Below are 27,927 nucleotides of genomic sequence, written 5' to 3'. Positions count from 1 at the left end.
GGTCATCACTAGTATTCTGCATCTCATTACAGTGTATGAATGTATGTATGCTGAACTGCTGTATTCCTGATTTCCTGGCTCTGCCCCATCCTGTGACTATTCCTGTGGCCCCTCCCTCTTTTGACCTTGTATAAAGCCTCTAACACCTTGATCCTTCCCCAGAAAGCCGGGGTCATGGCACAGGATGAGGCCCCTGTCCATTGTGAGTAAAAGCCTGTAGATCAGTGATTCAGTCTCAGCCTCTCGAGTCATTTACTGTGCATCAGTATGGCAAGCCATTGGTGCAAAAAACCGACCCTTGCGGAACACCACTAGTAACAGGCAACCAACCAGAATAGGATCCCTTTATTTCCACCCTTTGCTTCCTGCTTATGAGCCAATGCTCTACCCAATCTATTATTTTTCTAGTAATTCCATGGGCTCTCATCTTATTAAGCAGCCTCTTATGTCTGCAGACATCATGATGTTAAAAGATTACCTCACTTTTGAATGTATTGTATGGGTGTGTAACCCTGTTCTAAACCCATTATATTACCTAAGACATATTTATAGGAAATATAGCTTAACATTAACCTAAATATTAATATTAACGCAGATCCATCCATTACATCGTCAATATAGCTTTGATGTTGGTCAATGTTTAACCAATATTATAAAGTTTTTCAAGTAAGTTACCAGGACAATTGATGAAGGATGTGGATGTTGTCTACATGAACTATAGTAAGGCCTTTGACAAGGTCTTACATGGGAGGTTAGTCAGAAAGGTTCAGATGCAAGGTATTCATGGGGAGGTAGTCAACTGGATACGACATCGACTCCTGGGAGAATATAGAGAGTGGTAGTGGATGATTGCTTCTGAGACTGGAGGCCTGTGACTAGTGGTGTGCCTCAGGGATCAATGCTGGGACCATTGTTGTTTGTTATCTATATCAATGATCTGGATGATAATGTGGTAAATCAGATAAGCAAATTTGCAGATGACACAATTATTGGAGGTGTTGTGGTCATCGAAGAAGGTTTTCAAAATTTGCAGAGTTATCTGGACCAGTTGGAATAATGGGCTGAAAATGGCAGATGGAATTTAATGCAGACAAGTGTGGGGTGTTCCATTTTGGAAGGACAAACCAAGAAAGAACATACATGGTAAATGGTAGGGCACTGAGGAGTGTGGAAGAACAGAGGGATCATAGGTGGATAGGGTTGTAAAGAGAGCTTTTGGCATATTGGCCTTCATAAATCGAAGTATTGAGATGTTGTGGTGAGATTGTACAAGTCTTTGTGAAGTCCACATTTGGAGTGTTGCGTGCAGTTCTGGACCCTGACTTGTGATGGGGTTCTGTTCCGGGATTCACACCGTAAAACAAAATTATCGTATGTCAAAACAATACTGACTTACCCATTCCTGTCACTCTGTAAAGCAACTGAGTGCATGTTCTGACATTAAATATCACACAAATATAAATTGATGTCTATTAACCACAAATTTTGTATGGAAATTGTCTTGAGAATAGCAAAATATATTTTAACTCTGGTTTATGATTGACATACCCTTTTTTTCCTCTCTCTCACACAGATTTGGACTGGATTTAATATCTCGCTCCTGCCAGGAGCCCAACATCTCTGCTCCTGCTGAGAGCCCGGTGTCTCCGGTCCTGCCGAGGGCCCAACCATTGTGAGCTGCGATTTGGCCACCGCTGCACTAGATGTTCCCTGTGCCTTGTTCAGAAGAGCTTTAGGGACATTTTTTCAGGAATCTTAAACCAAAATGGCAAAAATGATTGGAGAGAGAGAAATTCTGAACGGGGAGAGGTGTCAGAAATAATCCAAGCAATCCACTTGGACGATTTCCGACATTTCTATTCCCTTTCTGACCATCGTAGCTTCAAAATATTGTAAGTCGGAACATTGTAAGTTGGAATCCATTGGTACATAATTTCTTGAAAGTGGCAACGTAGGTAAATAGGGTTGTAAAGAGAGTTTTTGGCATAGTGACCTTCATAAATCAAAGTATTGAGTATAGGAGTTGGGATGTTATGGTAAAATTGTACAAGACATTGGTGAGGCCAAATATGGAGTATTGCGTGCAGTTTTGGTCACCTAACTACAGGAAAGTTATCAATAAGATTGTAAGAGTGCAGGGAAGATTTACTAGAATGTTGCCTGGACTTCAGGAACTGATTTACAGGAAAAGGTTAAACAGGTTAGGACTTTATTCCCTGGAGCATGGAAGAATAAAGAGAGATTTAATAGGGGTATTTAAAATTATGAGGGGTCTAGAAAGAGTAAATGTAGGTAAGCTTTTTTCCCTTGATGGTCGGTGAGATACAAACCAGAGGACCTGGGTTAAGAGTGAAAGGGAAAAGGTTTAGAGGGAACATAAGGGGAACTTCTTCGCACAGAGATTGGTGGGAGTGTGAAATGAGCTGCCAGCTGAAGTGATGAATGCAGGCTGAATTTTAATTTTTAAAAAGAATTTTGGCAGGTACATTGATGGGAGAAGTATGGAGGGCTGTGGTCAGGGTGCAGGTCAGTGGGACTTGGAGAATAACAGTTCAGCACAGATTAGGAGGGACGATGGGCCTGTTTCTGTGCGGTATTCTTCTATGGTTCTATAGTTCAGATATATCCACAGAGTAACTATGAAATCGTTGTGGTTCATCAGTCATTCTCGAGTAAGGCCATGACATCTATCTTAGCATTGTGATGAGTACGAAAGTGGATGATTAGACCAATCTAGACTCAATAATTCCTTTAGCACAGATGCAGGGATCAATGTTCAATGTGAGTTTATTGTCATATACCTAAGTACAGATGCACCAAAATTCTTACTTGTTTCAGCCAAATAGATACATGAAATACCAACCACTGTAATATCAGTGATTCTTGATTTCTGAGATTCTCTTTCTCTCTTTCCTTCCTCTATTTCAGTTTCCTTGTATAAATGAGCATCTCTTTTTACTCAGGTATATTAAACAGCTTGATCCAAAGCTTATTGTTCTCAATGGAAAAGGTCAATGATGAAACATTTCAGAGATGTTCTTAGAGACTTTTTTCTAACCATTGCATGACCGTTTGCTCTCTGTTTTGGATATCTAATCAGCAGATATTCTTATAACATGTCCTGCCCCTATGGTCTGCAATTCTTTCATAAATATGTAGATTGTGGCAGGGACCGAGGGCGGTGGTGGTGGTGGTGGGAGGTGGGGGTGGGGGGGAGGGGATTGTTTTTCTGGAGTCTTGTCTGGAATTTTACCTTGCCCTCCAATATACAGTATTCTGCACTGTCTGGCAATTCTGTTGCCCATTATCCATGTATTGAGCATAGAGTAAGGTGGATATAACAGTACAATACCACTTGCAGTTTTACAAATCTGGCTTCTGCTATTCCTGTTGTTGGCTGATGTTGAGAGAGCACTGTTCTATACTCATCATACAGTGGAGTTGCTGGGACTTTTAAAAACAACAATAAAAAGGAAATTCAAAGGCCAGAGATATCTACTTCTGTGTAATGGGAAATTACTTTTTCTCAGGATATGCATATTCTTCTTCTGTGTGTATTATTATTCAATTCAAAGTCTTTTCTAGGCATTTCTTTCCAGGAGATTTTTTTTTAATTGGATCAATTACACCCTTAGAAAGTTTGCAATTGTATTACAAGTGATATTTTATGCTATATTGAGATACACTTTGGCATGCTGCCATGTTTATCTAATTTTTGCCTGGAGACAGCTTTAATAGCTTAACTCAATGAGTTCCAGAGGATTTTTTTTATATACACTTCCCATTATCACATTTTATAGTTTTAACAATTTACCAATAACCAACTGGAAAAGAAAACAATTCTGCTCGGTTTCTGAGAAGTAGGGAGGCACAGTTGGTGTCACAGTTAGCACCAATGATCAGGGCCGGACTCCAGTTTCCTCCCACTATCAAAACGTACTAGGATTGTAGGTTGATTGGGAGTAATTGGGCAGCATGGGTTCATGGGCTGAAAGGGCCAGTTACTGTGCTCTATGTCTACATTTAAAAGTGGAATTTTTAAAAATCTGATGAGCAATCACATTAAAGTATTTAAGGCATGATCAAGCCAGCATGAAGCCTTGCATGGAAGGTCCAGCTCCAACATACTTAGTATTCTGTGGAGGAAGTGAGAGCCCACCATTCCCCAACCCATTCATATTGCAGAATCTGAGAACTGACATCTGCACCTCCATAGCAACCACCCCACCAACAAATTTGTGCTGCACTGGAACTTTACACCGCTATCAAACGAGCTCAGATTACTGTGCTCAATGCTCTGCATTGACGTGTTCAAAATAACTTCTTGGGTGTCACAGGTTAGTAAATTCCATATTTCCAAGAAAAGCAATTATTGACAGTAGATAAATGTACAAGCTCCAACAGAGATTCACGGTTTAAAATTTCAATTGGTGCCCTGCTATTTTATTTCAGTGTGTGTGTGTGTGTGTGTGTGTGTGTGTGTGTGTGTGTGTGTGTGTGTGTGTGTGTGTGTGTGTGTGTGTGTGTGTGTGTGCGTGCGTGCGTGTGAGAGAAAGAGAGAGAAATATATCTGGAATTGCCTCTGTAAACTCAATTTGAAAGTCAAGGTGCTGTTAAGCTGGCCATCTTTCATTTAGTTTAGAGAGCTGCCTGTATCTGCTATGCCTCCACAAGTAACATGTCCAGTTCAGAAATTAATGCATCCATTTATTTCTACTCACTGTTTCCTGTCAGTATATTATCCCCAGCCTCAAGTGCTGCACAATTTAGTTCTTATTTGATCTTTATCAAAGGCTTTCTGCAAAAGAAATGGTTAACATTAACCTAATTATTATCATCCGATTGCACAGCAATTGGGACTGGGGCTCGAATCCTGCACTGTCTGTAAGGAGTTTGTACGTTCTCCCTGTGTCTGTGTAGGTTTCCTGCCAGGCGCTCCAGTTTCCTCCTACCGTTCAATAAACACTTACCGCGGTTGTAGGTCAATTGGGGGTAATTGGGCAGGCATGGGCTCATGGGCCTGTTACCATGCTGTATGTCTAAATTTTTTAAAATTAAAATGCAAATACACCACATTCACTGGTTCTTCTTTTTTTATTCTGCCAATCACACATTTAAAAATGTGTAGTTAGTACAACCTCTTTCATAAATTTATGCTGACCTTTTCTAAACCCGTCGATATTTTCCAAGCATCTTGTTATTGCGTCCTTTGTGACATACTACTGATCTCTGACTAGCCAGGATGTTGTTTTGTTTTCTCTCTCCCTTCATTTTCCAATAGTGTGGTTACATTTGTCAGCCTCATAATCTGCAGGATCTCTTCTACAATGTGAACAGTTTTAAATGACAATCAATGCACACTCTGTTTCAATAGCTACCTCTTATTTCTCTGGGATCCGGATGACCAGACCATTAGAATTTATTGTCTATCAATCCTATCAACTTCTCTAGCACTATTTAAATTACAGTATTACTAATTTCTTTTAATTCCTGATTCTCATAAAGATTCTTGGCTTCTGAGAATTTCTGTGAAGACAGAATTAAGGTATTTCTTACTTCCTCTGTCCTTTCAGCAATTCCCATTACAAATCTTCCCAGTTCTCATGGCAATGGACCTAAATTTGTCCTCACTATTTTTTGTTTGTAGCGTTTGTGAAGCGTCAATGTCCACTCACATATTCTTTGCTAGTTTTCTCTCATACTCTATCATTGCTCTCTCAGTCAATCTCTTGGTCCTTATCCCATTCCTCAAATTCTGCCAACATTATCTCACTCTTCTTTGAATCTATCACAATCCAAAATTTCCTGGGTTGTATTTTCTTTTCAGGTTTTGTGCCAGGAGAAACGTATCAATGTTCCAATTCTTGGATTTAACCATATAACCGTTTACAGCACGGAAATAGGCCATGTCGGCCCTTCAAGTCTGTACCGGTTCACTTGAACAACAAAAATATTAGTTATTGACAATATATCATGACTTCCACGATTGTCGTCTATTGCACTGAGATAGCCAATCATACTGTGGGAAAAAGGCCTGCAGTGGCAGAGAATCCTCTACAATTACGTTTCAAATTAGATCTAATTAAATACATTTTAAATTGCAATGTAAGAAAGATGGCAGAAAATAAAGATGCCATCAATAGTGACATGACCATAATTGCACATTTAGTTTCATTTAAGGTGAAATATTGACAAAGATTCTGGAAGATTCCCTTGTTCTTTAAAATATTACAGTAGTAACCCATATTTCCTCTGGAGATGGCAGGAGGAGACTGGGCTGAATTTATTATCTGAAAGTGCTGCATTCTCTTAGTATGAGCCAAGATTTTGTATTGCAATCTCCGAATCCACAACCTTCTGACTCAGTATTCAAGTGCAACAAACTTAGCCAAAGTTTACAGTTAATCACTGAGCTAGGAAATTGTAAAGGAAAGAGAAAGAAGTTTAAAAGCTAGACACACACACAAGCAACTTTGACTTCAAATTGTAGTCTTGGACATTCAATTGGGGCATCAGTTTTCATTGAGGGCCATTGACACTGATCTAAATTTACAAATATGAAATATCCACTTTGATGTATGAGAAAAAAGCAGTAAATAACTTCAGAAAGATAGCCGAGCAGAATATTTATATTGAACACAAGCATGAACACAATTATATTTATGTGGCAATACTCTGCATTAGAGTTATTCAAATATCCAGTTTCAGGGCATAGTATTTACAATTAATACTGAAGCAATCTCTTTGTTTGGGATTTAACCTCTGTAAAAATGCAAGTCAGATTACTTCAAATAAAATAAAATGTCTGACATTAAAAATAGTTCAGTCTAGGATACCAAAGACCACTAAATTATGGTGATTGCCCAAGACAGTTACATCTGTGCAAGTATAAGGCACACTGTGTACTATGCATGAAACCATCCCATGTCATAATAGAGATATTGAAGGATCAACACATGATTAGGGTGGGGTTGAAGACATGGTTTGAAAAATGTGCTTTTAAAATGAAATTATTATCAATGTTTGACAGTGGACATGGACAATAATAAAAGCTATAAGGTATTTTATTTAAACAATGTATTTAAGCTCATTAACAAAATCCTGAGCTGTTTGGAATAATTCACTCTAAAATTACAGAGATTCATCACCTAAACCTGAGTTGATACATAATGCTGGGGGCACTTAGCAGGTCAGACAGTACCTGTGAGAAGAGAAACAGTGTTAACATTTCAGCTCCAAGACCATTTGTCAAAACTAGGAAAGAGAGACATCAAATTAGGCTTAAATTGAAGAGAAGGTACAGGAGAAAGGGAACATCCTTGATAGGGTGAGGTCAGAGTTGCCACAGGATACACTGTAGAAGCTGTGTGATCGATGAGCTAATGGAAGCAGTTAGATGGAGAAAAAAATGGAAAGCTGCAGTGAGGAAAATTAAAGAATGAAAATACAAACAAAGCATTTCACTAATGCAGAGAAAAACTGAGCATTATCAGAGATTGGATAGAAACAGTCAGTGCTGATATAGATGAAGAAAGCAAGTTATCTACATTTATAAAATTTGATTTTGAGTCTGGACACCTGCAATGTGTCCAGATGGAGGATGAATCATTACTCCTGATTCTTACTTTGGATCTTGTAATTGTAGGCAACAGGAAATTCTGAATCACCCAATGTGGACTGAATGCAAAAACTCTGCAGATCAATCACCTTAGGTTTCTGAGATTGTTAAATTGATACTGAAGCCCTTGGCTGCAATGTATCTGCAAGAAGATGAGGTTCTCTTTCTAAAGCTTTCATTTGACTTAATAATTTCCAACATCTACAGTATTTTGAATTAAATTACTATTAACGGATGTAAATTCTGTGCAGATACATTGCAGATACAGATTATGGCTAATGCCACAAAAACACACATGACTTGATAGTAGTCAGTTACCCCCAAATGATCCATCACTATATATTTGTTAATCGTTCTTTCATATAGAAAAATAATTGTTTAAAATTAGTCACTCCACTGGTTTAATAATCTCCAGTATTTCCACGAAATCTTCTGCCCGATCATTATCCACAAAAAATCTTTTTACACCCCCCGGCAATAAAATCTTCACGGTAGCTGGATGACGCAGTATAAATTTGTATCCTTTTCTCCGAAGAGTTTTTAAACCAGATTAAACTCTTTCCTTCACTTCAGTAATTCTGCACTTATGTCAGGGTGAAACAAAACTCTAGATCCTTGATAATCAAGCGGACCATTTCTTGATTTTACTCCCATTCCCGCTGCAGTAGTGTCTTCTCTCTGTCTTGGTATCTCAGACATTTAATCAATATAGAATATAGAACATGGATTTTGATCTGGCACTGGTGGCGGTCTGAGAGCTCCACATGCCTTCTCAATCTCAGTAGGTTTCTCAAACCTTACCACACCCAAAATTTCTGGTGTCCAATCTTGAAAAAAAAACACAAATCGGATCTTGGCCTTGAACGCCCTCCTTTAGGCCAACAATCTTAATGTTATTTCTTCTACTAAAGTTTTCTTATATATCCACCTTATCCCAAAGTTTTTTTCCTTTCTATAGTCCATGCAAGTGTTTCATTTTCCACTTTTCCCACTCTTTTCTGTACATCTTCCACTCCATATTCCACATTTTTAATTTTTTCATCAATATTGTCCAAAGTAACTTGCATCTTATTCACAATAGCAAAGTATTTTTTAATCTGTTTATTTGTATTTTTAAAATCTCTCAGTTCTCTCAACAAGCCTGCATTAGAGTATTCAATTTCTTCTTGTTTCTTAGTTTTTTTTCCCTTTACCTTTAGTCAAACCTTTGGCTTTATCTTGTGTTACTTCTTCCTCCTCTTCACTGTCACTTTCCTCTCTGATTTCCTGCTGCAGAAGATTGGATCTGCTGCCACCCAATGTCTCTTGGGCCTCTTCCAATTCGCGCATGTATGTTTTTCTGAGCATACACGATAAGTCTTCTTCTTGGGTGCCAGCTCTTCAATCTAGCAGCAGAGACACAACTGCAAACATCCCCATGGGCACGCAATTTACCTGGAAGGCAGCTCGCACTCCAATCCAGGCTTCATTTGAACAGGAGGCCTCTGATCACAATCTTCTTGCTCCAGTTATTGGGCTCCAGGTAAAAGTTTGTTTCTTTTTGGTGACATATTTAAGTGTTCTTGTACTGTTCTAAATACTGTTTTTTCTTCAATTGGCTTTTTGTACTTCGCTTAAGGAGTACTTTTAAACTAATTTCCGGGAGGGTCAGGTTCTTACATCCTGACTCGATCGCATCACCTGATGTCCCCCCCAGAATTGTTGTGTAAAGAGGCTCGCAGAATCATTAAGGACCCCTATGACCCCGTACACATCATCTTCCAGCTACTCCTGTCAGGAAAGAGATACAGAAGTATCAGAGCCAGAAACGGCTTCCTCCCACGGGCAGTGAGACTGTTGAATGACTGATTAAATTCACAAACTAACATCCAAGTCTCTCCTATTTATTTAAGATTTTTTTTATTGTTATATATGTACTGCATATGAATCATTGGTAAATATGTCTGTATATGTGTTTGCATGTTTTTGCACCAAGGACTAAAGTTGTACTTATACAATCGGATGATAATAATGAACTTGAACTTGAACTAGACCAAGGAGTGATCTTCCAGAATTTATGATCAGCTCTTCAGTCTTGCTGACATTAAGAGAGAGATTGTTGCCCTGTGGCCAAGCCATTCATCCCTCCATCTGCATTCTATATTCTGATTCACCATTGACAGAGATCCTGCCTATGACAGAATTTATCAATTTGTGGAACAATAGTCATCCATGCAGTATAGTTTGTCAACTTCTCTAGTGTAATGATATGGTTGTATGTACTGACCAGTACAGGCACGGGCTGCCCCACCCTCCTGATGACATCTTCTCCTAGACTCCTTCCTCCCTGAACTCGTCCCCTGTGACCCAGGCCATAAAGGTTGAGCCACCTCTTCCTTCCCTAGCTTGGACCCGGGTCAGCAGTCTTGTGTGTAATAAAACCTATTGTTCCCCTCAGTCTTTGTCTCTGTAATTATTGGGGCAACTGGTAGGCTACTTGCAAGCTTAGTCAATTAAATAGAGATGGAGTGAGAACAACTTTTTGTATTGATGCCTAGACTTATTAAACAGCAGTAAAAACACAGAAATGCTGGAGGAACTCAGCAGGTCTCACAGCATCCATAGGAGGTAAAGATTTCTTACCAACGTTTTGGGCCCGAGTGTATAAATAAAAAAAGTCAGGCATCTGTATAGAAACTAACAAAATGGGAAGAATGGCAGGGTGAGGAATACAAACCAACAGACAAAAGGTGTTAATTATAAAAGATGACAGGAAAGAGGAATGGTGAAAATTAATTGGGAGGGGGGCAGAAGGCAGAGAGGAGAGGAGAGCGGAATATGTGTATGGTGGTGGAAGTTCATTACAACAATATAATACTCTCTGTTAAATGTTAAAGGTTGATATATATATACATATGAGTGTACAGTGTAGGTTCATCCAGTTATAAACTCAGTCAATCTACAAGTCTTCAAGAGCAAAGGTGTATATGTTATCCCTGAAAGGTCCATTGCAGATGCCCTCCAACCCCCAATTTGCTCTGCATCTTCTACTTAATTATGGTTTCTGACCCATGTGCTGTTGTGCGATGGCCACACCATGGATAGTGTCCATACTCAACCATGCTTGTGCGATACATCTTCTTCTCAATCACCATCCTGTTATGTACGTGTGCAAATTGAGCAACTTTTTTTTTTAATTCTCTCTGGGGCATGAGCTGCCCTTCCAGCTCCTCTTCACTTTTCACACCTGTCCCTTCAGGTTACACTACATCAAGTTCAACTTTGTTCACAAAAGTTGACTCAGTGCGATCACACCAGAAAATACCAGTGGTGGAATAATGTGTGCTGCTATATAGAAGAAGAAACAATGCAAGCCAATGACATGGAGATGAGTCCTCTGTGACAAGCCCAGAGGACCTCAAATCCCAGCAGCAATAGATAATCACCAAAACAAATGGTTACTTAAACAAAATTGCTTTTAATTATCTTTAAACATGTAAACAGAATCACACTTTAGCTTATTACTATTAACTTAACTAATCTAACAACCCCCCTTCTAATTCTAAGCGCACGTGTATGTAATGCGTGTGTAAGTTAAGAAAAGTTCTTTGATTCATAGTCCAATCTCACTTTCTCATTCTTCCAAGTTCACTGGTTGCAGGAAATTCTTATACTGTGCACAGAATTTAACATTTATGAAGTTCATCAGGTTTCGGTGCTTGAAAAATAAATGGCTACCACTCAGGAAGGTTCTTATCGGTTTTCAGAAAGAAATTTGTTGTTCGCTGGACACCCACAACTGATTCCTTTTAATCAGCCACTTCAGTGTCTTGCCGAAGAAACTTGCCCCATCAGTGTTCTCCTCTTTCTTTCAGGTCACCACAGAGTTCCTTTTTGTTTCTTTTATTGCAAGTGAAATATTAGGCAGCTAGTCTTCTCCACTTGTATGAACCACAAGGGCTTTGATCAGGCTGAACTAAGCACGCATAACCCGTCTTCCAAATGGGGTTTTTCCACAAGCTTGCCAGCTTGTCCTGGTCCAGTCCCAGCTGTTGCTGCTGACTGTAAAACTGAAGAACTGATCTATCTCTCTCTCAGAGAAAAACCTGTTTGACTACCTGCAAAAACCACATGGCCCTCTTAGAACAGCAAACAGCACTCCCAGACAGCCTGCGGCTCCCATCTGTTGTTTTTCTAAACAACAATCCATTAGTGAAGTCTTTTGGGCTCTCTCCAAAGCTTATGCAAAGGCTCATGTTGCCGGACTGTCTAGCATAAGCAGAGCGCCAGTATTTTAAATAAGATCTGTTGTGAAGTGTTTGTATGTGACCTACTCTGAAAAATCTGCCCCAATTTATCTCCCAAAAACATATCTATAGTCTGTCACACCACAAACTATTGCACTATTGTTTCATTCAATGTATAAACAGATTTTTTTCAGGCATCCTATTGGATAGAATGGAGACATTAAAATATACAGGATTAATTAGAGCAGTCATAGAATCCTAGAGTTATAAAGCACAGAATTTGATCCTGTGGCCACCATATCCATGCCAACTTTTTTGTCCATCTGCATTAATCCCACTTGCCAACATAAGGTCCCTGTCTTTCAATGACTTACCAACTCAAGAGCCTGTCTAAATGTCTCTTAAATATAAAATAAAATCTGAAAGCTAGAGAAACTCAGCAGGTTAAGTAGTGTCCTTTATATAGCAAGGGTAAAGACTTGAGCCGTTGATTAAGGTATGAGAAAATGTTGGCAGGTGTCTGAACAAAAGAGTGGGGGGGAAGGGGTGGTCGCAAGACAGGAGGTGGTGGGTGGAGAAGGGAGGGAGGGAGGGGACAGCAGAGATCAAGGGAAGGAGGGATGACTAGGTGGTGAAAGGAGGGAGCAGAACTGGAAAGGGGAATGGAAGTGGGGAAGTTAGCAAAAACCAGAAAAATCGATGTTAATGCTATCTGGCTAGAGAGTGCCAAGGTTGTGTTTTTACTTCAACCACAGTGTCTGCAGATTCACTCGCAGATGAGCTCAATGCCTTCTATGCCTGATTTGATCACCAGAACAAGGAAGAGCCACTGCGCATTCCCATGCTATTGATGACACTTTACAGGTTCTAGTATTCCCTAATTTCAAAATGTGTCATCTTCAAGGAAATGTGGGGACACTATTCTGAATTATTATCTTATTAATCTTCATTTCAGCTTCTTTATCCTCAAAAGCATATCTTTTCTCCAACCACTCACGTTGTGGACAGATAGTAGCATTAGGACTTTTATAACAAACAAAGCATTAACTGTATTTAAAGATATTACAATATTCAAATTTTAAAAGATATACAAGAAGAAATAAGACGAATTCAAAGAAAATTACCTCAAACTCACTTCTCCTCAATAGTTCATTGAAGAATGAGAAGGAAGCCCTAAGTCTGCGCAGATATTATGACACATTACATCTTAGTCACTATGGTAACACTACAAACAATACTTTTCTTCAAGAGTTCGGCACAAAATTAACTAAGAATCAAAAACACAAGGTTTTAACCTTTACGCATGCCACCTGATGATCCTCTACTGTTAGTATCCAACAATGACGTACAGTTTGCCTTTAGGAGAAAGAATCCATGGAAAGCATCTGATCACACAGAGTACTCAGCCAAGTACTGAAAACCTGTGCTATCCAATTGGCCAATATTTTCATGGATATTTTCAACATTCACTCTCATAGTGCATGGAATCCAGCTGCTTCAAACAGACCTCAATCCCCTCAGTGCCCAATAAGAGTGTGCTAACCTGCTTAAATGACTACCGACCAGTGGCACTTACATCCACAGTGACGAAGTGTTTTGAGAGGCTGGTGTTGCCCGAGCAGCAACATGGATCCTTTCCAATTTGTCTACCACAGCAGCAGGTCTACAGCAGATCCCATCTCATTGGCTCTAAACCCTAGAACACCTGGATCGTAATCATCTACAGTTCAGCATTCAACACAATCATCCCCACAAAACTGATCAGCAAACTCCTTGAGCTGAGTCTCAATACATCAATGTGTAATTGGATCCTGGATTTCCCCACCTCCAGACCCCAATCAGTAAGGCTTGGTAAGGACTCCCCCACAATCTCCATTAACACTGGAGCAGCAGAGGGCTGCATTCTTAGGTCCGTGCTCTACTTGCTTTACACCTACAAATGTGTGGCTCGGTATGACAACAATACCATTTACAAATTCGCTGATGATATCACAGTAGTGGGCTGTAGAAAAAGGGGTAACGAGTCATCATACAGGAGGGTGCTTGAAAACCTGGCTGAATGGTGTACTAACAACAATTTCACACTCAATGTCACCAAAAACCAAGGAGCTGATTGTAAACTTTAGATAAGGAAAACCAGAGGTGGATGGTCTTCATTGGAAGATCAGAGGTGGAGAGGGTGAGCAAATTTAAATTCCTGGGAGTCACTATCTCAGAGGAAGTTTCCTGGACCAAACATACTAATGTCATTATGAAGAAAGCATGTCAGCTTACTTCCTCAGAGGTTGACAGAGGTTCAGTGTGACATCAGAAACTTTGGCAAACTTCTACAGTTGTGTACTGACTGGCTGCATCATGGTCTCTGAGTGGAAATCCCTCCAAAAAATAGTGCACACAGCCCAGTACATCACAGGTAAAACTCTCTTCACTATCAACAAAATCTACAGGGAACACTGCCTTCGGAGAGCTGCAACGATCACCAAGGGTCCACACCTCCCAGGACATGCTCTGTTCTCGCTACTACCATCTGAAAAGAGGTAGATGCACCATAAGACACGTACCACCTGATTCAGGAACAATTGCTACTCCTCCAGCATCAGATTCCTAAACAATAGACTCAATCAGAGACTCATTTAAGGACTCTTGCTTAGCACATTATTTATTACTGAATATTTATTTTTTTCTCCATTTGCACAGTTCAGTTTGTTGGCAATTATTTCTTTATTTACATTTCTATCTTTTATATTCAATACAATTTTCTTGAATACAGTTTACAATACTGATAAGTAGAAATACTGCCTGGCTTGCAGGAGAAAAGAATCTCATGATGACAATAAATTTGATCCTGCACTTGACTTGACTATCCCTTCCTGTTGTTTTTAAATACTTGTTGGCCCATATTTGACAGCAGAATTACACACTAGCTCCAGTTCAGCTGGACAACGTCCTTCTGTCACATGATGAGTTCCTCCTGAGGATCTTTAGGTTTTCATATTTGGTCTCTGTTATAATGCAGATATCATAATTAGCTGAAATTTTGATTTTGCTTGCAGCTTTTTATCCATCATATATTCAAAAATCTATAAACCTGGTCTACATTGTCAATTATGTGTAATAATTACCAGGTAGTTCTGGCTCCCAGAATCCACATCCATTTGTGCATAGGCATGAGGTAGAGAGTATTTACTAAATAATTCTGGGTGGGCCTTTATTTCAACAACATCACTCTAGGATTTGGTGAAAAGACTCTCTTACTGCACCAAAGGCTTCTGCAGGCTCTCAGGCACCATTCCAGCACTGTACTTAGTAGCCCCATCAAATTGCAGTTCCCAGAGCCATTCTTTCCCAAAACCTTGTTATAAAATGTATCATTATACATTCAGTTCTTAAAGTTCCCCCGACACATATATCCAGTTCAGCTAACACAAGTAGGTATTAGAAACAGATCGAGATTCCTCAATCTTAGAGCATTACAGTCTCAGATCCAGGATTCATGGGTTAAATTTCATTACTCAGGCCAGTTATGTTCAATAAAGTAATTCTTAAATATGTGCCATATATAACTAATATGTCACTCAAAAAGCCTATTTTGATTCAATTATCTTGTTGTTAAGAACAGGAAATTGTGCAAACATTTTCTCCTTTTGCTCTCCCTTCCAGGCACTTAATGTGCCAGTAATACCTCCCACGTCTCTGCTTTCTTCCTGCTGATACTCCCACTAACTGCACCACTCAGTTAAATCAGAAAGAGAAATGATATAGCTAAATGTACTACATTTAGTACATAAATACATTGTATTTATCAAAAGTCCATTTTTAAATTAGAATTGTCTTTGGCATAAACATCCAGTAAATATTTCTAAATAATCAACAAATAACTATCTTAAATTGCAAAGTTGTATTGTTTTAAAGTAAACATTAAGGCCTCTGGGCTCTGGCATGTGGTTTATTGGACTGCCACCAAATTTCTTGCAGAAAAATTAGAATGACTCTCATAGCAAAGTCTTAAAAAGCATTTGTATCTGATGCGATTCTGCTTAAGAGGGACAAAATGTCACTCCTCATGGAAATCCAGGATTTAACGTTCAGATAACTTTAAGCACAGAACATATGGATCTTATAATAATATGTTATGAACATCATTACATTAATCAGTCCTTGCTCATTGCTCTAAGTCTTGTTTATACTCCAAACCAAGATGATATTAGTGAAAGACAAAAGTCTGCTAGCGCTGTGAATGTAGTAAAAACACAGAAATGCTGGAGGAACTCAGCAGTTCTTGCAGTGTCCAAAGGAGGTAAAAATATACAACAGACGTTATCTTTACCTACATCCTATGGATACTATGAGACCTGCTGAATTCCTCCAGCATTTTTGTGTTTTTACCAAGATGTTATCAGCTGTATCTCAAATATGATGCTGTTAAATCTGACTGACCTGGATCAAGTTTCACTGAAGGAGTTTGAGTTTAGAGCCCAGGCTTGCATTTCAGGCCTGATCCATGGAATGCTGCTGTAGCAATATGCTATACAGACCTATAACAAACAGATGCGCTCAGTCAGAGCTGTAGTTTAAACTGGTTTAATCAGGGTTCACTGGACCAGCTTGTACGCACTTCCAGTTCCCAGTGCTCTCCCCGGAAATGATGTCGCCTGCTCATACAAAAGATTCTTCGTGCACAGGTTTTGCTCCGCAATGAAGAGAAGGGGTAAAGGCCAGTGCCATTCTGAGAGAGGATCTCCTTAGTTGCACGCGGCTGCCATTTTTGCCAGTTCGACCATGTACTTAGTGGGCCTTCCCCCAGAGCCAGCGCTACAGTCCCCAGTCCCCTAGGTCTGAATGAGTCTCTATTTGGGCAGTCTGCCCCTGCGCCAAGGTGACTGGACCTCCACCGGTTGAGTCAAGTTCACATGGGCCAGCTTGAGTCGGTCTATCGTAAAAACCTCTTCTTTCCCCCCATGTCCAGGACATATGTGGAGCCATTATTCTGGATCATCTTGAACAGCCCCTCGTACGGCTTTTGCAAAGGTGCCCAATGCGCCCCACTTCTATGCAACACCAGCTCACAGTTCTGTAGATCCTTGGGTACACAAGTCCAGGTGTATCCGGAACACAAAGTCGGTACAGGGGCCAGGTTGCCAAGCTCCTCACATAATCTGTCCAGGATCGCTGAAGGTTCTTCTTCCTGCCCCCGCAGGGCTGGTATGAACTTGCCAGGGATGACCAGGGGTGCTCCATAGACCATCTTGGCTGACAAGGAGTTCATGCAGATTCCCAGAAAGACCCAGGGGAGTTCATCTACCTAGTTGGGCTTCTTCAGGCGGGCCATGAGTGCTGACTTCAGATGTATGTAGAAAAACTCTATTAGCTCATTTGACTGCAGATGGCATGCAGCCATGTGGTGTAGCTGCATTCCCCTCAGGCTAGCTAAGGCCGACCACAGGCTGGAGGTGAATTGTGCACCTCTGTTGGGCGTTATGTGGGCCAGTAGTCCGAAACATGCCACCACGTCATGATCAGTGCCTGGGCACAGGACTCGGTGGTCATGTCAGAGAGCAGGGTTATCTGGTGAAGTAGTCCACTATGGTGAGGGGCTACCGTGCACCACGTGATACTGGGAGGGGACCCACAATATCCACATGGATATGGTTGAACCTTCTGCGGGTGGGTTCAAACTGCTGTAGTGGGGCTTTGGTGTGCTCCTGTAACTTGGCTGTCTGGCACTGTGTGCACGTTTTCGCTGACCTGGTTCTGGAGGCCATGTCATATGAACTTTCTAGCGACCATCCAGATGGTTGTCCTGATGGAGGGGTGAGCGAGATTGTGGATAGAATCGAACACTCGCCGTCTCCAGGTTGCCAGGAGGATGGGATGCAGTTGGCCAATGGCCACGTCACACAAGAGGGTGTCCCCACCAGGTCCATATGGGACGTCCTGCAGCTTCAGCCCCGAGACTGCGGTAACTGGCCATCTTTCCATTCTCCTACAGTGCCTTCATTAATGCTGCATAGTCCACTCCCTGGGATAAGGCCTGAATCGTTGGCCTGGAAAGTGTGTCCGCTGTGACATTGTCCTTCCCCGAGACATATCTGATGGTTGTCGTGTACTAGAGGATATACAACAGATGTCGCTATTGGTGGGAGGGCATGTAGAGGCAGCATCATATAATTCAAAAGCTAGAGGTGTAGCTATATTAATTAATAAAAATGTACCAAACAAAATAGAGGAGGAAATAATAGATCCAGGAGGGAGGTATGTTATGATAAAGTGTCAGATATATTCAGAATTTTGGAATTTGCTCAATATATATGCACCTAATGAGGAGGATCAAAAGTTTATGCAAGATATTTTTTTGAAGATTGTAGATACACAAGGAGATATATTGATAGGAGGGGATTTTAACCTTAATTTGGATCCAATGTTGGATAAAACTGGACAAAAGACTAGCAAAAAGTATAAAGTGGCCAAATTTATGGTTAAATCAATGCAGGAAATTAAACTTATGGATATATGGAGGAGGCAGTACCCAAGGGAGAAGGAATACCCCTATTATTCGAGTAATCATAAAACATACTCAAGGATTGATATGTTTTTGTTGTCGGCCCATATTCAAGGGAGAGTTAGGAAAACTTGATATAAAACTAGATTGCTATCTGATCATTCACCCCTGTTATTACCAATAGAACTGGGGGACATCCCACCAAGAACATATAGATGGGGGTTAAACTCCATGCTACTTAAAAGGCAGGAATTTAGAGAGTTTATTGAAAGTCAAATTAAAATGTATTTTGAAATAAATACGGAATCAGTGAAAGACAAATTTATATTATGGGATGCAATGAAAACTTTCATTAGAGAGCAGATAATAAGTTATGTGTTGGAAAGGGAGATAGTAAGTACAGAAAACGAACGAGCAAGAAGGGATGATATAACAAAAAGAAGAGAATTGGCGGACAAAAAAATAAAATACGAAACATTACAAACGTATAAGGGGGAGAATAACATAATGAAAATAAAGAAAAAGTATTATAAGCTAGGAGAAAATTCACACAAAATATTAGCCTGGCAACTTAAAACAAAACAAGCTAAAAGAACTGTATTAGCATCAAGGAAAAAGGACAAACAAATTACATATAATCCAATGGAGATTAATGAGAACTTTAAGGAATTTTATGAACAATTATACCAAACTGAGAACGAGGGGAACCGATGATAAAATTGAAGACTTTTTAGCTAAAATTGAACTGCCAAAATTGAAAGAAGAGGAACAAAACAAACTGATAAAACCATTTGAAATAGAGGAAGTACAGGATATATTAAAAAAAGCTGCCAAACAATGAAACGCCTGGAGAGGATGGATTCCCAATAGAATTCTATAAAACATTTAAAGAGTTATTAATTCCTCCTCTCCTGGAAGTAATGAACCAGATAGAAGAAACAAAAAACTTGCCAGATTCATGTTAGACAGCAATAAATACAACAATACCAAAGACGGGGAAGGATCCATTAACACCAGTATCATATAGACCAATATCTCTACTTAATTCAGATTATAAGATAATAGCAAAATTATTAGCAAACAGATTGGCCGACTGTGTACCAAAATTGTAAAACAAGATCAAACTGAATTTATTAAGAAAAGGTGAACAGCGGATAATGTCTGTAAATTTATTAATCTAATTCATGCAGTTCAAGGAAATAAGAAGCCAATAGTGGCTGTTGCTTTAGATGCAGAAAAAGCCTTTGACAGGGTAGAATGGAATTATTTATTCAAAGTATTACAGAGGTTCAACCTACCAGAAAAATATATTAATTAGATTAAATCATTATATAATGGACCATTGGCGAAGGTAACAGTAAATGGATATGTATCAAACCAATTTAAATTAAGTAGGTCAATGAGGCAGGGATGTCCATTATCTCCCTCACTGTTCGCTTTAGCAATAGAACCATTGGCAGAACTGATAAGAAGAGAAAATAAAATAAAAGGGATAACAATAAAGGAGAAGGAGTATAAAATCAGCTTATTTGCAGATGACATCATAGTATATTTCTTCTTTCTTTGGCTTGGCTTCGCGGACGAAGATTTATGGAGGGGGTAAAAAGTCCACGTCAGCTGCAGGCTCGTTTGTGGCTGACAAGTCCGATGCGGGACAGGCAGACATGATTGCAGCGGTTGCAGGGGAAAATTGGTTGGTTGGGGTTGGGTGTTGGGTTTTTCCTCCTTTGCCTTTTGTCAGTGAGGTGGGCTCTGCGGTCTTCTTCAAAGGAGGTTGCTGCCCGCCAAACTGTGAGGCGCCAAGATGCACGGTTTGAGGCGTTATCAGCCCACTGGCGGTGGTCAATGTGGCAGGCACCAAGAGATTTCTTTAGGCAGTCCTTGTACCTTTTCTTTGGTGCACCTCTGTCACGGTGGCCAGTGGAGAGCTCGCCATATAACACGATCTTGGGAAGGCGATGGTCCTCCATTCTGGAGACGTGACCCATCCAGCGCTTTAACAGGACCAGAAATATCAATAAAAGAACTACATAAGAAATTGAAGGAATATGGAGAAATTTCGAGGTACAAGATCAACACAAATAAAAGTGAAGTGATGCCAATGAGTAATGCGGATTATACAGAATTTAAAAAAGAATCACCATTTAAATGGCAAACACAAGCAATCTAATACCTAGGTATTAGTTTAGATAATAATTTAAGCCACTTGTACAAATTAAATTATCAACCACTAATAAAGAAATTGCAGGAAGACTTAGAACATTGGAAAGAATTACCACTAACGTTGATAGGGAGGGTAAATTGCATTAAAATGAATGTCTTCCCAAGGATACAATACTTATTTCATTCGTTACCAATTCCCTTAACAGAGAAATTCTTTAATGAACTAAAGAGAATAATAAGGATATTTTTATGGAAAGGCAGGAAACCGAGGATAGCGTTCGATAAATTAACAGAGAGGTACAACCAAGGTGGATTGCAGTTACCAAACTTTAAAATTATTACAGAGCAGCACAATTAAGGTATTTATCAGATTTTTATCAGACAAGGGAAAAACCAGATTGGACTAAGATAGAGCTAGATAAAATAGGGGAGCTAGATAAAATAGGGGAGAAGGTACCAGAACGTATACTTTATAAGTGGGATGAAAAGCTGGTACAATATTAAAAACTCACCAGTATTGCATCGTTTACTCAATATATGGAAGAAGATTCACTTAGAAATGAAAAAAAATTACCAAATACCACAATTATTATTGATGCAAAATCAGCTTATCCCTTTTACAATAGATAACCTTTCCTTTAGAGAATGGGAGAGAAAAGGAGTTAAAAGGATAGAAAATTGTTTTTTGGGAAATAATTTATTAACATTTGAACAGTTGAAGTACAAATATGGAATAACTCATGGTACAATGTTTGCATACCATCAGCTGAAAGCCTACTTAAAGGATAAATTGGAAAACAGACTGAGATTACCAGAAGGAAGCCGCTTTGAATATGTGATTACAGACACAATGATAATTAAAAGATTTATAACAAACATGTACATCAAGCTGCAAGAGAAGGAAAATGATAAAATAAGCTATAAACCCAAACAAAAGTGGGAAAAAGATTTAAACATAAAGATAAAAAATGGAACATGGGAAAAGTTATGTTCTGGAACTATGAAGAATATAATAAACACAAGGTTACGCATGATACAGTAGAATTGATTACACAGGTTATATATCACGCCTCAAAAGTTTTAAAAAATGGGATCCAACATTATCAGATAGATGTTTTCGCTGTAAGAAGGAAATGGGAACAACAGTACATGGAATTTGGGCATGTGAGAAAGTGAAAAAGTTTTGGGAAGATCTAAATCAGGTATTAAATAAAATCACAAAAAACAACATACCAAAAAATTCAGAGATCTTTCTTCTAAGTAATATAAGAAATAAGGAATTAGGCCTCAAACTGGATGAAGCGCAAAAAAGATTTATTATTATAGCCTTAGCTGTAGCAAAAAAATGTATAATGTCAACTTGGAAATCGGAAGAGAGTCTGAGAATACAGCAATGGTACATGGAAATGAATAAATGTATTCCATTGGAAAAAATAACATATAATTTAAAAAATAAAGTCATATTATTTGAACAAATTTGGGAACAGTACATGGAACATAACAGAGAGGGCTTGCCTCGGACCTCCACCCCCAAAAATAATAAGAAGACAAAATGACTTGATCCAGGGTGTAAAAGTAGATGACACATTTTTCTTGTTTATTTTTCATTGTGTGATGACATTGTTTAATGGTTTTATTGTATTGTATATGTTGAATGTTTAATGGGTTTGGGGGGGTGGGAAGGGGTGAGGGAAGGTAGGGGGGGGAAAATGGGAGAAAATGCCACTGTGTATATTTAAGAGGGAAATATTTGTATGTATTTTGGTTGATATGGTTCACAGTGTGAAAAATAAAAAACTATTAATAAAAAAGGAAAGGGAAAAGGGGGTGACAAGCAGTGCAGAGTACCCCTGTGGCCATTCCCTTCAACAACAAGTATACTGCTTTGGATACTGTTGGGGGGGGACAATCTGTGGGGATAAGTCACAGTGGTCGGGTCTATAGCACAGGGGCTGAACCCTTGGCTCAGAAGGGAAGGGGGAAAAATTAAGGGCTCTTGTAGTTGGGGACTCGCAGGTTAGAGAAGCAGATAGGAGGTTTGCTGATCGAGATTGGGGCTCCAGGTTGGTATGATGCCTCCCAGATGCCAGGGTCAGGGATGTGTCTGATCGAGTCCACAGCATTCTGGAGGGGGAGGGCGAGCAGACAGAAGTCATGGTCCATGTGGGGACCAATGACTTAGTTAGAAGTGGGGATGAGGTCCTGAAGAAGAATTATATAGAGTTAGGAAAGAAGTTGAAAAGCAGGACCTCAAGGGTGTCAATCTCAGGATTGCTCCCTGTGCCACATGCTAGTGAGGATAGAAATAGGAAGTTGTGGAGAATGAATGTGTGGCTCAGGAGCTGGTGCAGTGGGGGCAGGGGTTTAGATTTCTGGATCATTGGGATCTCTTCTGGGGAAAGTGTGACTTGTTCAAAAGGGATGGGTTGCACTTGAGGGGGACCAATATTCCAGCAGGCAGGTTTGCTCAAGCTGTTGGGGAGGGTTTAAACTAGCTTGGCAGGGGCAGTGGGAATCAGCATAAGAGTATGACGATTAGGGAGGAAGAACACCCAGATTGGAAGGAATGGAGGAAGCAGAACATAAGTAGATGGTAACCAAAGGAGTATTTGTGAAAAACATTCTGTTAATTGCATGTATTTTAATTCAAGGAGGATTGTAAATAAGGAGGATGAGCTTAAGGCATGGATAGACACCTGTAAATACGATATTGTGATCATCAGTCAAACTTGGTTGCAGGAAGGGCATTTGGCAGTTAAATATTCCAGGATTCCATTGTTTTAGGCATGCTAGAACAGGGGGGAATAAAAGGTGGAGAAGTAGCATTGCTTATTAGAAAGAACATTACAGCAGGATGGTTTGGTGGAATCATCCAGCGAAGCTATTTGGATAGAATTGAGGAATGGCAGAGGCATGAAAACATTAATAGGAGCGTATAATAGACCACCATATGAGCTGAGGGAATTAGAGGAGAAAATTTGTAAGAAGATTGCGTATATGTGTAATAAACACAAGATGGTAATTATGGGAGATATCAACTTTCCACACATTAACTGGAACGCCCATAGAGTAAGAGAACTGGATGGGTTGGAGTTTGTTAAGTGTGTTCAGGGAAGTTTTCTTAATCAGTACATAAAGAACAGACTCAAGATAGGGCAGTATTGGATCTCCTATTAGGGAATGAGATAGGTCAGGTGACAGAGATTTGTGTTGGAAACAGTTTGGGTCTAGTGATCACAATAACTATTAGTTTCAGGCTATTAATGGAAAAGAATAGAGATGGGCCAAAGATTGAGATTCTTGATTGGAAGAAAGAAAATTTTGAGGGGATGAGAAAAGATTTTGAGGGTGTGGATTGGGATAAGATATTTTCAGGGAAGGATGTAGCAGATAAATGGAGGATATTCAAAGGGGAAATTTTGAGAGCACAAAGTCATTATATCCCCATGAGGATTAAAAGAAAGGCTAGAAACTATAGGGAGCCTTGGCTTTCAAAAGATATTGGGAACCTGGTTCAGAGGAAGAGGGATGTGTACAACAGGTATAAACAGCAGGGAAGGAATTGACTGCTTGAGGAATATAAGGAGGGTTTAAAAAAAACAAGAAACAAATTAGAATGGCTAAAAGGAGATATGAAGCTACTTTGGCAGGCAAAGTAAAAATAAATCCAAAGGGTTTCTATTGGTACATTAAAAGGATAAAATTGAGCCCCTTGAAGAGTAGGCTCCGTGAGAAGTCAGAGGAGATGGGAGAAATTTAAAAAAAAATTTTTCTTCAGTATTCACGGAGGAAAAGAATATTGAGCCAGATGAAGTGAAGAAATATGATAGGGAGGTCATGGATAATATAAGGATTAATGAGGAGGTAGTGTTGGATATATTAAAATAGATCAAGGTGGATAAATCTCCAGGTCCTGACAAAATATTCCCTAGGACCCTCGGGGAGGTTAGTGAACAAATAGTGGGGACGTTGACAGAAATATTTAAAATGTCACTGGCCACGGGGGAGGTGCCAGAAGACTGGAGGGTGGCTCATGTTGTTCCACTGTTCAAAAAAGGACCCAAAAGTAAACCTGGTAATTATATCCCTGTAAGTCTGACGTCAGTTGTGGGTAAATTAATGGAAAGTGTTCTTAGAGATGGTATATATAACTATTTGGAAGGACAGGGATTGATTCGGAGTAGTCCAGCATGGTTTTGTATGGTGCAGATCATGTTTAACACATCTTAAAGTTTTTCAAGGAGGTTACTAAAAAGGTTGATGAGGGGAAGGCTGTGGATGTTGTCTATTTGGACTTTTGACAAGGTTCCCCATAAGTGGTTAGAAAGGAAGGTGAAAGCATTAGGTATTAATGATGAAGTAGTGAAATGGATTCAACAATGGTTGGATGGGAGATGCCAGAGATTAGTGGTGGAAAATTATTTGTCAAGATGGAGGTCAGTGATGAGTGAAGTGCCTCAGAGACTGCTGTTTGTCATATATATTAACAATCTAGATCAGTGGTTCCCAACCTTTTATTTTCCACTCACATACCATTTTAAGTATTCCCTATGCCATAAGTGTTCTTTGATTAGTAAGTGATTCCTTAAGGTGGTATGTGAGTAGGAAGGGAAGGTTAATTATTACTGAAATATTTTGCTTGAGAAAAATTGTCATTGGCCCATTTCCTTTAGAGATATGAAACTGTGCACATAATGAATCAATTTGGAATGATTAAAACAGTGGTTTTCAAACTTTTTCTTTCCATCCACATACCACCTTAAGCAATCCCTTATTAATCACAGAACGCTTATGGCATAGGGAATACTTAAAGTGATATGTGAGTGGAAAGTAAAAGGTTGCGAACTACTGATCTAGATGATAGGGTGGCAAATTGGATTAGTAAATTTGCAGATGATACAGAGGTTGGTTGTATTGTGGACAGTGTGGAAGATTATCAAAGCTTACAGGGTGATATAAGACAGTTAGAAGAGTGGGTTGAAAAATGGCAGATAGAGTTTAATATTGATAATGTGAGGTGCTACATTTTGGTAGGACTAATCAAAACAGGTAATACGCTTTAAGTAAGACAATTGAGGAGTGCAGTGGAACAAAGGGATTTAGAAGTCATGGCACATAATTCCCTGACAGTTGAGTCATTTGTGGATAGGGTGGTGAAGAAGGCATTTGATATGTTGGCTTTCATAAATCAGAGTATTGAATACAGGAGTCGGAATGCTATGTTGAAGTTGTATAAGACATTGATGAGGCCAAATTTGAAATACTGTATACAGTTTTGGTTGCCAAATTACAGGAAGGATATAAACAGAATAGAGAGATTTTAAAAGAATGTTGCTGGAGTTTCAGGGTTTGAGTAACAGGGAAAGGTTGAGCATGCTGGGACTTTATTCCCTGGAGCATAGACAATTGAAGGGTGATTTGATTGAGGTATTCAAAATTATAAGGGGGACAGATAAAATAAATGTGAATAGGCTTTTTCCACTGAGTGTGGGGGAGATTCAAACAAGAGGGCATGGATTGAGAGTAAAAGGGGAAAACTTTAGGGGAAACATTAGGGGGAATTTCTTCATGCAGAGGGTGGTGGGGGTATAGAATGAACTTTCGACAGAGGTGGTAGAAGCAAGATCAATGTTAATATTTAAGGAAAAGTTGGATAGGTATATGGACAGGAGAGATATGGAGGGTTATGGGCCAAATGCATGCCAGTGTGACTAGGTGAGAGAAATTGTTCAGCATGGACTAGAAGGGCTGAACTGACCTGTTTCTGTGCTGTAAATGGTTATATGGGTAGTCATTCTAATACATAAGATTGTTCCAGTAATGTTGAGAGGCATCACGACAGACCCAGCCAAGAGATTTGTAATGGTACACTGCCAAATATATTCAGAACCATGGACACAGCTGAATCTTTATGCACCAAATATCAATGATGAAAAGTTTATGCAAAATGCCTTCTTAAAAGCTGCAGAAGGAAACCAAAATAAACTAATTGAGGGTGATGCTAAATTTCTATTTGGACCCTGTTCTCGATGAAACAACGAAAATGATGACAAGGTCCAAAGTGGCAAAAACCACCTTGGCCTTTATGAAAGGCTTAAATTTGATAGATGCATGGAGACGGTGGAACCCACAGACTAGAGACTATACCTTTTATTCAAAGCCCCATGACTCATACCAGAATTGATTACTTTTTAATGTCGGCTCAGTTGGAAGGCAGAGTGCTTGAGTCAGAATATCTAGCAAGGCTCTTATCAGATCACTCACCACTGACCCTGCTAGTAGCAATGCCTCGAGAACAGGCAAATGCTTATAGATGGAACCTTAATGTTATGCTGTTGAAAGATTCAGACCTGTTCCTTCATAAGGGACCAAATAGCTTTGTTTTGTCAAACAAATTGCCCCTCAACAAACAAGATTTAAAAAAAATCTAGAATATGCTAAAGATCTATCCAAGGGTGCAAATAATTTTGTATATGAAGAGTATATTTTTAAAAATCTGGCTGAGGTGAAGACACTAGAGCAGGAAATCACAAAATTGGAAAAAGAACATCAAAATTCAGGATCAAAAGAGAAATATCAGGGGTTAGAGATGTTACAAGCCCAGAGGACCCCAAAACCCAGCAGTAATAGACATTCACCAAAACAAATAGTTACTTCAACAAAAGTGTCTTTTAATTATCTTTAAAAATGAAAACAAAATCACACTATTGACTTAACCCCCTTCTAATTCTAGCACATGTTTGTGTAAGTTCAGAAAAGTTCTTTGATTCACAGTTCAATCTCACTTCTCATTCCTTCAAGTTCACTGGTTGCAGGCAATTCTTATACTGTGCACAGAATTTGACATTTATAAAGTTCACCAGGCTTTGATGCTTGAAAGGTAAATGGTTACTGCTCAGGAAGGTTCTTGTTGGTTTTCAGAGAGAGATTAATTTTATGCTGATACCCACAACTGATTTACTTCCTTCGGCCACTTTAGTGTCTTGCTGAAGAAACGTGCCCCCTCAGGGTTCTCCAGATGATAACCTCTTTCTTTCAGGTCACCACAGAGTTTTTCTTATTTCAAGTGAAACATTAGACAGCCAGTTCTCTCCTCTTGCTTGAACCACAAGGGTTTTGACCAGGCTGAACTAAGCACTCATAACTCATCTTCCAAATGGGATTTTCCACAAGCTTTCCAGCTTGTCCTGTTCCAGTTCCAGTTTCTGCTTCTGACTGTCAAACTGTAGAATTGATCTCTCTCTCTCTCTCTCTCTTTCTCAGAGAGAAAAAACTGTTTGACTCTCTCTACTTGCAAAACCACATGACCCTCTTAGAGCAGTAAATTCCCCTCCAAACTGTCTGTGGCTCCGACAAGCTGTTGCCTTTTTGTAAACAACAATCCATTAGTGAAGTCTATTTGGCACTCTCCAAAGCTTTTG

At 39.5% G+C, this 27,927-nt stretch overlaps 1 protein-coding gene across 8 annotated transcripts in view; it reads right to left on the bottom strand.

The window, feature by feature from the left end:
* The window catches only part of LOC138757303 (interleukin-6 receptor subunit beta-like), a 163,346-nt gene that overhangs the window by 108,471 nt on the left and 26,948 nt on the right, over positions 1-27,927 (bottom strand). The window contains exon 3 of one of the 8 annotated variants that reach the window (XM_069924401.1): positions 4,722-4,798. The exons of 6 other annotated variants lie outside the window; for them this stretch is intronic. The gene's annotated coding sequence lies outside the window, so the exon portion shown is untranslated. Of the gene's footprint in view, positions 1-4,721; positions 4,799-16,281; positions 16,434-27,927 lie in introns of those variants that run through there. One more of the 8 variants, XM_069924404.1, reaches the window with a different exon arrangement.

The sequence above is a fragment of the Narcine bancroftii genome, chromosome 3, assembly GCF_036971445.1.
Source record: "Narcine bancroftii isolate sNarBan1 chromosome 3, sNarBan1.hap1, whole genome shotgun sequence".
In the NCBI taxonomy this organism is placed as follows: Eukaryota; Metazoa; Chordata; class Chondrichthyes; order Torpediniformes; family Narcinidae; genus Narcine; species Narcine bancroftii.
Note: the sequence above shows the minus strand (reverse complement) of the source record. Positions and strands in the feature narration are given on the sequence as shown.